The sequence below is a fragment of the Peromyscus maniculatus genome, chromosome 2 (genome assembly GCF_049852395.1).
Source record: "Peromyscus maniculatus bairdii isolate BWxNUB_F1_BW_parent chromosome 2, HU_Pman_BW_mat_3.1, whole genome shotgun sequence".
Classification (NCBI taxonomy): domain Eukaryota; kingdom Metazoa; phylum Chordata; class Mammalia; order Rodentia; family Cricetidae; genus Peromyscus; species Peromyscus maniculatus.
This window is the reverse complement of record NC_134853.1, coordinates 2,701,303-2,716,169: the sequence shown is the minus strand read 5'-3', so window position 1 is coordinate 2,716,169 and position 14,867 is coordinate 2,701,303.

Here is a 14,867-nt window from a genome sequence, read left to right as displayed (position 1 = left end):
TAGTCATGGCTGTCCTGGAACTTGCTCTGTAGACCAGGCTGACCTTGAACTCACAGAAATCTGCCTGCCTCTGCCTCCTGAGTGCTGGGATTCCACTTCCCAGCACGCCTGAGTTTTTATGTACAATAGAACAGTGCTCAGGAGAGGCATGGGACAAACTGAGTGCCAGGCACTGTGGTAAAATTACACACAGTTTCTCATCTAGTCCTTAACAACCAAGGTAAGTATGCATTACTAAATTAGCATTTGATAGGCAGGAAACTATGAGACAGATGTAGTGATTCAGTGCCAGGTGACTGTGTAGTGAAGCCAGGACTCGAACCTCTGCAGTCAGAGGCAGCTGGCACCTTAGGCCCTGCGGCGCCTCTCCAGTGAAGCTATCACCACACCACAGGCATGTGTCTGGGGCTTTAATTTAGGCATCTGTCAGCAACGAGACTCACTGCCTGGAGGCCAGAAACATGAGGTCCAGGGGGGAAATGTGAGTAAACGGTGGTCAGTGTGGAAAGAGACCACATGCTCCCTGTGCATAACTGGATTTTAAGTCTTCGAGCTGCAGGCCCTTTAAATGTTTCACAAGCCTTCTCAGCTAGAGTCAACTCTTATTTTCATAACTGCTCCCATCCGATTCAGTCAGACTAGTTTTTTTTTCTTTTATTTATTTTTCTTCTTCTTCTTCTTCTTCTTCTTCTTCTTCTTCTTCTTCTTCTTCTTCTTCTTCTTCTTCTTCTTCTTCTTCTTCTTCTTCTTTTTTATATTTTCAAGACATGGTTTTTCTGTGTAGCTTTGGAGCCTGTCCTGGAACTTGCTCTGTAGATCAGGCTGGCCTCGAACTCACAGAGATCCACCTGCTTCTGCCTCCCAAATGCTGGGATTAAAGGTGGGCACCACCACTGTCTGGCTTGTTTTATCTTTGAGACAAGTTTTCTGTATGTAGCCCTGGCTGTTCTAGAACTCTGTGTAGACTAACTGGCCTTCAACTCACAGAGATTCACTTGCTTTTGCTTCTTAAGTGGAGGGATTAAAGGTATGTGCCAGCATGCCAGGTCCACCAGACTAATCTTAATATTAAGTTTTAAAAATCATTTTCTGCTTTACCAAGAAAGGTGCTAGGATTCCTGGATGCTCGTCTAGCTTTAAATTGGCCGTGGGTTTAGCCTCCAACCTAGTTATTCACAGATTCCGTAGCATTAGTTTGTACTTTTGCAAGGCTCACTGTTATAGAAATAGTCTATTTAGGTCTATCTATCATAGGGTTAATAGTTCATCTCTATCATTTATTGGTAGCCTTTCTTATGTGTAATCTCCTCTTTCTTCTTTAAAATAATATGGAAATAAACTATTACTACAGAATGCTTAAGAAAAAGCACGGACCAGGGGGTGATGACACAAGCCTTTAAACCCAGCACTGAGGAGGCAGAGCCAGGCGGATCTCTGTGAGTTCAAGGACAGCCTAGTCTACAAAGCGAGATCCAAGACAGGCACCAAAACTACACAGAGAAACTTTGTCTTGAAAAACAAAACAAAACAAAACAAAAACAAAAAAAGAAAGAAAGAAAGAAAAGAAAGAAAGAGAAAGGAAAGAAGGAAGGAAGGAAGGAAGGAAGAAAGAAAGAGAAAGAAAGAAAGAAAGAAAGAAAGAAAGAAAGAAAGAAAGAAAGAAAGAAAGAAAGAAAGAAAGAAAGAAAGAAAGAAAGAAAGAAAGAAAAAAGCACAGGCCACTTTCATCCTGCAATATAGGCTATGTAAGTAAAGATTCTTACCTTTTGGTCCATTCTCATTTGTGTGTGTGTGTGTGTGTGTGTGTGTGTGTGTGTGTGTGTGTCTGCGTGTGCCTGCATGCACACGCTTGGGTAAGAAGCATACACTACAATTTGAACATGTTCAAAATATGTCTTACCCAGAATACAGTCTCTGTGCTCTCTTTTGCAGCCTTAGTCATTGTCTCACCAGTGAAAGCCATTAATATTTTGATTGTCCATCAGAAACATATACTGACCAACCTTTTCCTAATCCCCCACCCATAAATGACTGTATCATGTCCTTTATCTTATCCTTTCACTCAAATTGAATCTTATAAGTTACTCTACACTCTCTACTTTCATGTCTTTTTATCTAAAATTTGCATATGAGGAAAATGCATTTGTCTTTCTAAGTCTGACTTTCTAAGTCTGACGTATGTTTCATATGACTTCTTATTCCATTCAATATCCTTGCAGATGATATCTTTTTATTTTTTATGTGTATGTATGTGAGCTTTCATGAGTTTAAGTGTACTGTGTGCATGTGGGAGCCCACGGAGGCCACAAGAAAGCACTGGATCCCCTGGAACTGGAGTTGGAGATGATTTATGAGTAATGTGGGTGCTGAGAAGCAAACAAGGGTTCTGTGTGTGTGTGTGTGTGTGTGTGAGAGAGAGAGAGAGAGAGAGAGAGAGAGAGAGAGAGAGAGAGAGAGAGAGAGAGAGAGAGAGAGAGAGAGAGAGAGACTGAGATTGCACCGCCTTTATCCGGGCACTCAGATTGCTTTCATATATTGGCAGTGGTGAAGAGTGCAAAAAGAAAGTGTACACAGGTGTGATGGCTAGTGTTAATTGTCAACTTGACAAAATCTAGAGTCCCCTGGAGACAGGCTTCTGGGCATGCCTGTGGGGTTGTCCTGATTGTAGTAATTGGAGTGGAAGGCCCACCCTTTGTAGTGACGTCATTCTCCGGGTCTGTGGAGAAAGATAGCTAAGGAGTAACGGAATTCCTCAGTCCTGCTTCCAGTTTGAGACTGTGATGCAGCCAGCTGCTTCAGGTTCCTCTGCCCAACTCGTGGGGGTGGCCTGGACCCTTGAACTGTGATCCACAACAAACCTGTCCTCCCTCAAGCTGGTTTTGCCAGATTCTTTTCTCACAGCGACAGAAGAGAAACTAAGACAGCAGATATCTCGTGAATGCTGCCTTAGTTTTCATGGGATGTATATATAGGGATGGTATAGCTGGGTCACACTGTAGTAATAGTGTTAGGTTTTGAGGAACATCCATTCTGATTTGTTGGGGAATATTAGTTTAAGATGTGTTATATTCATTTATGCTGTGGAATATATTGTTTAATGATACAAAGATGTGTTGCATTCTTTTATGTTGCATTTGTTTAACTCCATAAAGCTGTGTTACTTTGCCTGCCTAAAACACCTGATTGGTCTAATAAAGATCTGAATGTCCAATAGCAAGGCAGGAGAGAGGGATAGGTGGGGCTGCCAGGCAGAGGGAATAAATAGGAGGAGAAATCTAAGCTCTAGGAGCAAGAAAAGGAGGAGAGGAGGATACGAGGGGCCAACTACCTAGTCATACAGCTAGCCAGGGAGTAAGAAGGAAAGAAAGACACAGTGAATAAAGAAAGGTAAAAAGTCCAGAGGCAAAACATAGTTAAAGAGAAATGGGATAATTTAAGTTAGAAAAGCTGGCTAGAAACAAGCCAAGCTAAGGCCAGGCATTCATAAGTAAGAATAAGTCACTGTGTATTTATTTGGGAGCTGGGTGGTGGCCCCCAAAGAGTAAAACAAAACAAAACAAAACAAAAAACCAATTACATGATTTCAGTAGTGGTTGCTCTTATTTATATTCAAAAGAAGAATGTGTTCTTTTCCCTGTATGTGCTTATTAATGATAGGATCCTGACAGGGATATAGTGGAACCTCAATGTTTTGGTTTTTATTGTTTTAATAACTAAATGTGTTGAACATTTTCTCCCTCAAATTTACTGAGTATTTGTATTTCTTTGGAAGCTGTTCTTTTTTTTTTTTTTTTTTTTTTTTTTTATTCATTGGTTAAAAAGGTTCAAAAGCAAAAGGAATCCAAAGTAAAGTGGAAGGACTGGCCTGTGGTAGATGAATTCTGTTGGGTCCTTCACTAGAGCAGAAGGATAACTTGCTGGCTTGACCTGCTATGAAGTTTCCTAGTTTTTAAAAATTATTTTCTTTCTGTGTATGTGAGAGACTGCATGAACTTGTGTACCACATGCCCGCAGGTGCCCTTGGAGGCAAAAGAAAAAAAAAGGTATCAGATCTCCTAGAATTGTAGTTACAGATGCTTGTGAGCCAACATGTGAGTGCCGAAAACCAAACTCAGGTCCTCTGTAAGAGCAGCAAGTGCTCTTAACTGCTGAGTCAACTCTCCCGCCCATTTCTGGAGTTTGCAAATTTGATATTGAATTTCTTTAGCACATTCTTACTTTTTAATTATTTTGTTGTGATTATTTCTTACATTGGCATGGACTCAGTAATTTCCATGACAGAAAAAGAAAAAGGAAAATTAATAGAAGGGGGTTTAAAAGGTGACTCAGTGGTTAAGAACCCTTACAGTTCTTGCAGAGGACCCATGTTAGGCTCACAGCATCCATGTTATGTGGCTTACAACCCCGCCCCCTTGCAACTCTGGCTCCAGGGAGATCTGATGCTCTCCTCTGGCCTCTGGGGCACCTGCACACACCACACCACACACATACCATACCACACACATACCATACAGACACACACCACATAAAAGGCAAAAATATAGATTTCCTTCAAGGTTTTGTTGCACAAAACACCTAAATTTGCTCAAATGAACACTTAACAGGATGGAAATAAATATTTATTGCTAGTGACCACTCAAGAAGCACAGGGACCAGGAAAAAGGCTCAGTGGGTAAAGTATTTGCCACACAAGACCGATGACCTGAGTTCCGTTTCGAGAACCCACACAAAGGTGGAAGGAAGGAACCAGTTCCACCAAGTTTCTCTCTGACTTTGTGTGGGCTGGGGTATGCATGCCACAGAACAATAGTAATAAAACTTAAAAGAAGCAGAAGTGTTTTAGGACAAAAAAGCATCAGTAGTTGTAACAAGGGACTGGGAAGATGGCTCAGTTGGGAAAGTGCCTACCGTGCATGCAAATATGAGGTTGCCAAGCACCTATGTAAAAGCCGAGCATCACTGCGATCCTGTAACCTCGAGACCCTGCATTCTAGCTTTTGAGGGGATAGGGTGGAGACAGGTGGATCCCTGGACTTTTGGGTCAGTCAGCCAATTGTGAGCTCCAAGTTCAGAGAGAAACCCTGCCTCAAAATTAATGTGTAGGGCAAAGGAAGAAGATACTCAGTGTTAATTGCCAGCGCGCGCACACACACACACACACACACACTCGCATGTGCTCCCCTACCACACCCAACCTGTAGGAAACACACCACACACAAACATAAATAGTTATGATAGGTTTACATTATTATTTGCCATCATAAATTATAGTTTTTATTATATAAACAGAATTATGTTGGGTTATAAATGTTGACTAGTGAGTATCACATGTTTGTCCCAGATGAAAACTACTATACTGAAATGCTTGGAGCAAAAATGTTATCAGTAGAAAGACAATTATTTACATGGCTGTTCAGCAGGTTACAGTTGCTTTTTCTCTTATTTCAAAGGAATGCATATGAGTATTTACAAGTGCTTTTTGTTCATGTATAATGTAATTATTAGTGGTTACTGTAGATTTGATGGCTAGAGAGGTCTACATTTGCAAAACATGACATAGAACTGACTATAAAATAGAGATAGAAAACTGTCTTAGTGTTCTATTACTGTGAAGGGACAGCTTGGCCATAGCAACTTTTATAAGGAAAGCATTTCATTGGGGCTGGCTTACAGTTTTAGAGGTCAGTCCATCGTCGTCATGGTGGGGAGCATGGTGGCATGCAGGCAGACTTGGTGCTGGAGAAGTTGAGAGTTCTATATCCAGATCTTCAGGCAGTAGGAAAAGAGAGAGCCATGGGCCTAGCTTGGGCCCTCGAACCCTCAAAGCCCACCCCAGTGACACACACTTCCTCCAACAAGGCCACACCTCCTAATCCCTCAGAAGTAGTGCCACCATGGGGACTAAGCTTTTTGTGAGCCTATGGAGGCCATTTCTATTCAAACGGTCCCATAACCATTCAAAATAGTTGAACCTTCTTTACTCTGTCATTTACTATACAAAAGCCTTCTCATCATTAAAGTCAATAAAGTCAGGTTGTGTGCATCTGTAGATGCAAGTATCTATGGTGTATATTCATTTAACTACCTAATACATGAGTGCAGAGACCATTTTAGATTATTTTCAATACAAGCATATATAAAAGAAAGAGTTTGTTCTAATGAATTCTTCAAGAAATAGTTTCAATTTCAAATGGAGACTGTAAAGTTATTTATGAAGTTCTACCTTTAAAAAATACAACAGACAAACTATTTGAAGAAAAATAAGTAAACATTGATTTTGCACCCACATTTTAAATTTTTTAAGCAGGGTCTCATTATGTACCCCTAACTCTGTTGGTATGCACAGAGATCCACCTACTTCTGCCTCCTGGTACTGGTACTGGGAATAACTGTAAGGGATGCTCCACCACACCTGGCTACACTTACTTTTTAGAAATCAGACTTACATGAATTTTAGAAAAATGTTTTCTTCCTTTGTTTTTTATTTTATGTGTATGTGTGTTTTGCCTGCATGCATGTCTGTACATCCTAGGCCTGCCAGGCCCACAAAAGCCAGAAGGGGGTATCAGATCTCCTGGAACTGGAGTTACCTACAGCAGTGAGCCACAGTGTGGGTGCTGAGAATGAACATGGATCCCCTGGAAGAGCAAACAGTGCTTCTCACTCCTGAGCCATCTCTCCAGCCCCTACATGCATTTGTGTAGGGGCTTACCACTGTAATATTGCTTGAGATGTGTGTGTGTGTGTGTGTGTGTGTGTGTGTGTGTGTGTGTGTGTGTGCACATTGTAAAACTTTCTATAGTGAATTCAACTAATATAGAAATGGCATAGAAATTTACTCTGTAAAATATACAATATAGATGAACCTGAAGTTCTTTATAAAAATCTTTCATGATATGGAATAATTTAGAAGTAGAAATGCACTTATTTTCAGCTATGTTTTACTCTTTCAAGCTCAAAGGAAGCCAAGTTTTTGTGTAGTAGCTGGAGTTAGAGGTGAGGGACAGGGTGGACACAGAAGTATTACTCCTGAGTTTATAGAATTTTTACTTAATCCTGTCTTTAACTTAAATGCCTAATGTTGAGTATTCTCAGTCAGTATCACACGGATATATTGCTCAAAAATTAAAAACCAACTCAATAATGAAGCCAGCAGGTATGTTGTGGATTATTATGGGAAGGTAATACACGGAGTCTGTCTATTCTCCCAAACAATGGTCCAAGGGCTCAGCAAGAGAGCTCAGTGGGTAATGGCACTTATAACCAAGCCTAATGATTGGAATTCCATGTCTGGGACCCACATCGTGGGAGGAGAGAAACAACTCCCTCGAGTTATCCTCTGGCCTCCACTTGCACACTGTGGCATGTGTGCCCTCACCTTCCATATTCACAAAACAAACAAATATAACAAAATAATTGAAAAAAAAATCCAAGAAACTAGCTATCCTTGCCAAAGTTTCGCAGTTCTGCCATAATGTCAATCACAGGGATACATGAAGGGGATAAGGGCAGGAAGAAGTCTGGAACTATCTGGACTCGGAGTCATGATTGTGCCTAGACACTCTAGAGCTGGAGTAACTGGAAGGAACCGTGTGTGCTTAGTGTGCTGAACAAAAGATGCTCCATGTCTGCCAGTGCTCAGGATAGTCCCAAATGCTGAAGATTAGTGAGCAGGTAACACTGTCAACACAGTAGACATCAGCAAGCAAAGAAAAAAACAAAATATTAATCCATAATAAAACTTTTTAGGTAGCCTAGGCTGGCCTCAAGCTTATCACACACTAAGTACTTGATGTAGCTGCTAAGAGATGAGCTTGCACTGCTGATTCTTCTGCCTTATCTTCTGAGTTCTGGGGTTACAGGCATTCACTACCATGCTTGGATTATATGGTGCTGGGGACCAGGTCCAGGGCTTCACTCATGCTAGACAGGAACTCTACCAACTAAGCCATGTTACCGTTCCTACTTAAAAGTATGCTTAGTAATTTAGCCATATATGACCTTCCAAACATAATTTCATTGTAAAATTACTGGGAAGAATAAATACGATTCAAAACAATGTTTATTATCATTTGGAAGGGCTGGCTATTTATTATTTATATAAATGAAGATGAAATGATAGCGTGTTTGCTAAGTTGTTGTCCTAGTAAAGCCGCCAAAGGCAGCTTTGTCTGTCTGTCTGTCTGTTTGTTTGTTTGTTTGTTTTGTTTATGTTGCTGATTATATTGAGGACCACAATCCTTCAGAGATGGTAGTTGGTGCTTGCAATCTGTTAGCAACTTCAGCATGGATTGTCTAGATCTAAATATCTCCAGTGTAGACACACAATGTTAAACTATTGAAACTATTAGTATTGGGAATGATGCTGATATTGCTTTAAAAATACCCCTATGCTTATAAATTTATCCATGATTTTCTCTTGTAATCTGAGTATTGCAATAATAGAAACAGGTACCCGGAGTCAGATTTGAGTTGTTTGAATTTTTTTTTTTTCCAAGACAGGGTTGCTCTGTGTAGCCTGTCCTGGAACTCACTCTGCAGACAAGGCTGGAACTTAGAGATCTTCCTGCCTCTGAGTGCTGGGATTAAAGACATGTGCCAATATGCCCAGCTCTATTTGAAGAACTTTATTGATTATTGACACTTTCATGATAGGCACAGAGTCCCATCAGAAGCAGCTTAAGTTTTTGTATATGCTGGGCTAGAGAGAAAGAAGCTGAGAACTTAAGTCACTTCTGCCTGCCCAGTTATTCCCCAGAGTAGTTGCTAAGTTAAAGGTGGCATTGATCTGCCCTCCCCGTTGATTATGATCTCCTTGTGCTGGGCGGTGGGAGCTGCTGGCTGCAGAGTGTGACTCCAGTGTTTAAAGAGAATTCTTTTTTTTTTTTTTTTGGTACAAGATGGCCTTAAATGCAAGCCAACAACTTCATCTGGTGCTCAACCAAAGAATGGCCATCTGTTTGAACAGTGAAAGAAAAACTGGCTGTGTTGGACATATTGAAGCTCTGCAGATAACGTAGTCTGCAAACGTTATAGACTGTATTTTAAAGGTGACTTACATTTCCATGCATAATTTGGATTCTGTGAAGTTTTTTCCTTAAGTATATAACTATGAAATGCAACTCCATTGTAAGAAGTACTCTAGACTTACCATTTTCCTTTGTTACTAGAAAGCATAGATAATTGCAGCAATCTTTTATCTTTCAAGGTATAACTAGATTTTTTTATTAATCTTTCCAGATTTTTTTGAAAAAATTTTTAACCTTTTATTGATCCTTTGTGGATTTCAAATTATGTATCCTGATCCCATTACTCTCCCCATCTTCTTGCTTCTGCCCTTTGCTCTTGCAACCTCCCCCACAAATCAAAATTGAAAAGTAAAACCCCAAACCAAACCAAACCAAACCAAAACAAAACAAAACAATCAAATTAAAAAAAAAAAACTCAGTGTGAAAGCTGTAGTGTGGCTCAGTGAGTCACACAGTTTATATTTTAGTCCATACATCTTAGCTTGTAAGAGTTCATTGCAATGAGCATTGGTCTGGTTCCAGGCCTCTGGCTTTTGCTGCACTATCGATACTGGGTCCTCACTGGAACTCCTCTTGGATGTTCTGTTGTTGACCTGTGTCATGGAGATCTGTAGCATTGGATCTGCAGGTCTGGCCCCTTCACATGCTCCAACAGTTCATAGATAAGGTGGATGCTCCGATGGGCTACCTTGTAGTCCTGGTTCTGGGCCTAGGTGGTAGCTGGGTTGGCCAGCCCACCAGCTTTGCCTCAGAGTCACCCCCCCCCCACACACACAAGATTTTCAGCACTGCCCCAGCTTGCTCACCCAATGTAACAGACAGCAAGGAGCAGGGCCAGTTCTCCTGCTCTTGGGTCTGGCTCATCCACACTCACACCACCAGGGCCAGTTATAATGTTTATCCCAGGCAAGGTGCAGGGCCCACTCTCCAGAGTGCTGCAGCCAGTGAGGGGCAGGGTCAGCTCTTCTGCTCTTATGACCCTGGGACCAGTTTTTCCTGCCTGCAGTAGGTGGTGAGGGGCTAGGGGCAAGGGGTGAGAGGTGAGGGGGGCCGAGGGCCAAGGGGGTATCTCTCCCTCACCCTCACTACCATGTGACAGACAGTGGAGCTAGCTCACCCACTCTTCTACCTTCAGGGCCAGCTCACCTACCCCCTGCCAAGAGGGACAGCTCTACTGTGCTGCCCAGGTGAGGTGCAAGACCCACTGTCCTGGGTGCTGGGCCAGTTCTCCCTAGTGCGTAGTCAGTGAGGGGCAGGGCCAACTCTGTTTAGCCCTGTCCTCACTGCTTTTGGGGATCACAGGAGCCATGGGCATTAATACAGACTCCACCTGTGGTTGGACCATGGACCTAGACATGGTCCTTGGCAGCAGCCTGTGCCCAGATGTTACCACGGCCCTGGTTGGCAGTGCAGGTCACTTAGGTCGTCATGGACCCAGTGGCAGTGTGGCCCTCAAACCTCCACAGGGCCCCAGGTATGGGTCCAGATCCTGGGCATCTACACAGCCTTCAATGGGAACAGGAGCCTCAGACATCAGGGCAAACCCTGACTGTGGCAGGGCCATGGACCCAGACATGGCCTTGGCGTAGCTCAGGCCTATATGATGCCTTGGCCCAGGGTGGCAGTGCATGTCACTCAGGTCTATGGGTCCAGCAGCAGCATAGTTCTTGGGCATCAAGAAGGCTGCAGGTGGAGGCCCAGATCCTGGGCATCAGTGTGCCTTTGGTGGCAACATGGGCCATGGAGATCAGCACAGACTCAGGCTGTAGTAGGACCATGGACCCAGACATAGTCCTTGGCAAGAGCCTGGGCCTAGATGTCATTGTGTCCCTAGTTGACATTGCAGATCGCTCAGATAAGCAGTCCCCAGTGGCAGCATGGCCCTCAAATGCCAACATGTCCCTAAGTGGGACCCCAGACCTTAGGCATCCACTCAGCCTTAGATGGCAGCAGGAGCCATGGACATTGACAGAGCCCCTGGCGGTGGTAGGGCCATGGACCCAGACATGGCCCATGGTTACAGTTTGGGACTGGACAACAATATGGTTCCAGGTGGCAGCATGGGCCACCAAGGTCTATATGGCCCCAGTGGCAGCTTGACTCCCAAGATCAACATGGCCTCAGGTGTTGGCATGGACTACGGACCTGTGCATGGCCCTTGATGGCAACCAGAGCCACACAGATGTCAACTCAGAGCCCGGCCACAGCAGGGCCATGGACCCAGACACAGCCTGTTAGCAGTCAGGGCTGGATGCCACCATGTTACTGGGTGGCAATGCAGGAATACTGAATGGACATGGCCCCTGTGATACAGGACTTGACGATTAACCCAAAAATTTTCTTTTCAAGATTCCCTAAAGATATCTTCACCCTTAGAAAGCAAAAAGAAAAAGAGAATATAGATATGAGATAGATCATCGAATCTACTCTGAGAAAAAAGATAAAGAAATAATAGGATAAATAGGTGGATCATTGAATCTACACTGAAGAAAAAGGGGAAGATATAAAAATGACAAAAGGTAGACTACTGAATCTACTATGAAAAGAAAAAAGAGAAAATATGGATATGATAAGATAAAGAGGGAGATTATGGAATCTACTTTTAAAAAGGAACTACTTGTTTTAAATAAGATAAGCAATGAAAATGTTTTGGTCTGAGTTTATCAGATGTTACTGGACTAGACATTGTTAATATATATAATGGAGTTTTTTGTCTGGATCTGTCAAATGTTAATGGACTAGACATTGTTAATGTAATCTTGACTGTATATTGCATATACTTATTGAAGATAGTTTTTCTTGTATTAGTTATAAGCTTTTTTAATTTTAGACAAAAAGAAAGGAACAACAGCTGCAGAGAGACATTGGATAATAGAAAAAACTACAGAATTAAATCAGCCTATATACTTTAAGGATGTGCTGACCTCAGAATGGAAACCAGGGTATGTATTACATTGGGGACGAGGTTTTGCTTTTGTTTCTACAGGAGAAGATAAGCTGTGGGTACCATCAAAATTGATAAAGGTTCGATTTGAACAAGAGAGACCTCTTAATTGAGGAGGTGATAGTTCATCAACCAGCATGAACATCCAATTTAAACTAGCTTGTACCAGTAACGCATGCCTTTTCATTTAATCAGATAATAACTTGCCAAAAAGGAACATCCCCAAAATTAGTCTTGGGGAGAGGTTTTTGTTTTTGTCTTTTAGGAGAATGAAGGTTAAGAAATCTGAAGAACACTGGACAAATGATACAACTGAAGAAAAGGGACAAATCATCTATCCCAAGAAACAGAATGAAACGGTGTATGGGTATATATTATCTAAAAAATTTTATGTCTTCCTAAATGTTTGTTTCTGCTTTTCTCTAAAGATTTAACACTATTGGTTTTCTAATAGTCCCAGTTCAATTAAAATTTAAAGCTGACTTTGGAGTTGGAGAATGGCTCTCTCCTTCTTTAAAATCAAGCATGTTGTTAAAAGGAAAATGCAAACTCCCTGTATCATGCCAGAATAAAAGAGCCATCTTCTGCTATGATACAGGACAAAAGCAAAATTAATTAAGGGACTATTGCATTACTAATCTCAACTCTTTGATTCTATTCTGATTCTTTAAACTTTTCTCAAAGTATAAATTTTATATCAAAATTTACAAGATTAATATATATATATATATATATATATATATATATATATATACACATTTTAAACTTTGTTAAGATATGAATGGTCATATAGAGTACTAACTAATTCTAGAAAAAAGGCTAGCTGCATATATATGTTTTTGTGTTCGAGTCTCTTATCAGTTTTCTGCAGGAAATCATGGCCAGGCCTAACATCAACTGAAGTCTCCAGAAAGAAGATGGGGCCCCACAACAACAACAATTCCACGTGGACAATAATAATATCATTAAGCTGACAAACATCATCCACAGATCAGCTTTGAACTACAAGGTGCTCAGAGCAATTTTGAGATGGCTAGCTGAGATGATCCAGTCTCAAAGACTACTTGAATAAGGACTTGAGATAAACCCTGAACTTTGGTATTATACACAGACTGGATAATGAAGGATATAGTTACCTCTCCTAGAATTTGACAATTAACCTAAAATTTTTCTTTCAGGATAAAGAAAACTTCGCCCATACCCAGCAGGAAGCAATTTTAAGAATACGACGCCCACATTCCCAAAGAGGTGGTGTGGGGCAGGTGGTTTTTTGGTCTTTTTAATGGGTTTTGGGTCTGGGATAATTTTCAGTATTTAGGGGGGTTGGTTACAAGTTGTTGTCAAGGGTTAGGAAAAAGGCTAAGCAAAGGAGATTAGATTTAAGGTTCTTAGTTAAAAAAAAAGGAAGGAAAAGAAAGAAAGAAAAGAAAAAGACAATTACTAGTTTTAAATACTTTACATTGGATTGGATTGTTTTATATTGTATACACATTTGAAACTGATATTGTTAGAAAATGCTATATGTATATTTCTAATTGTATTTATACCATTCATTTAACAATGTAATGCAAATTTCTGATCCTTGAATGTTATTATTACCAACTACTAGGATATAAAGAAATGAAAGTTAGTAGTTAGACATTACAATAGAACTTGTAGTCATATTAGATATGTTTTAAAAATTGAGCAGAGATGTTTTAGACAGGTCATCTTCAAACCCTTCAGAGATCTACCGAATATGGCATTTAAAATGTTTTAATAACTTAGAAATTTTTCTTTTTTGAGACATGTCGGCTCCTGGCAGTACTAATCTACTTCAGAGAAAATATGGGCATTGAAGAAACTGCATATGGAGTCAACTTTCATTGTGGCAAAAGTTAGCCACTGGACAACAAAGTATCCTCGAATCAACAGGACAAAATGGACAGACAGAACACGAAACAAGGGACTACTGATTCTTGCCAAAACAAGTGTGGTTATGGCTTTATCAAGAGGCATCTTCTGAGGCCAGGACAATATGGCCCCATCCCTGAAGTGGCCTTCGCATCCGGAAAAGGTACGGTGCCCTTTTCTTTAAAGGCAGCTTAACAGGCAGAGGGCTGATGGATTCTGTTGTACAATGGAACAGCAGCTGAAAGCTCATGCCTCTCGAAAGTAGACTGGCATTTAATAGAGGGATGTGGAGAAGAAGGGGATGCTGAGATGAAGCCATATATACACAGCCAAGAAGAATGGACAGCTGAATTTAAAAACTGTCAACAATTTCCAGAATTTAAAATCCTGAATCATGACAGGACACTAGTGGAATTCAGGTGTTTCTGGTACGTGGACTGCTCTCACCCAATGTGAGGTTGAACTGTTGACCTTGTGTACATCCTTACATCACAAATGAGTCTGTCAGATACACTAAGCCTATAGGCTGAAGATGATGCCCCAACACTGCGGAGAAACCTCAGGTGACTGCCCAGGCAGCTGGCTGTTTCTGTCAACTCACAAATTTTTTGGAAGTTGCTTGCATGCACTTCCTGTTTTTATTTTTGTTAGCTAATATTATTCCCTTCTTGGGTCTCTGAGGGAGTTGAAGATTAGTTAGTTATAGTTGAAAATTAATTAGGATAGAAAGTACATTAGATACATCTTGGAATTACCAAAATAGGATAGATAATGGAATTATTTTCTCTGATTTGTCAAATACCTGTTTAGGTATTTATTACTTGTATATATTGTATATAGCTATTGTACTTTTGTATATAGTTTTTCTTTTGTTAGTTATAACCTTTTGCTTTTTTTCTTTTTATTAAAATAGAAAAGGGGAAATGTGGTGGTAATCTAATTGTACTGAAATGTGATTTTAATTGTATGTTAATAAATAAAGTTGTCCGGGGATCAGAGCT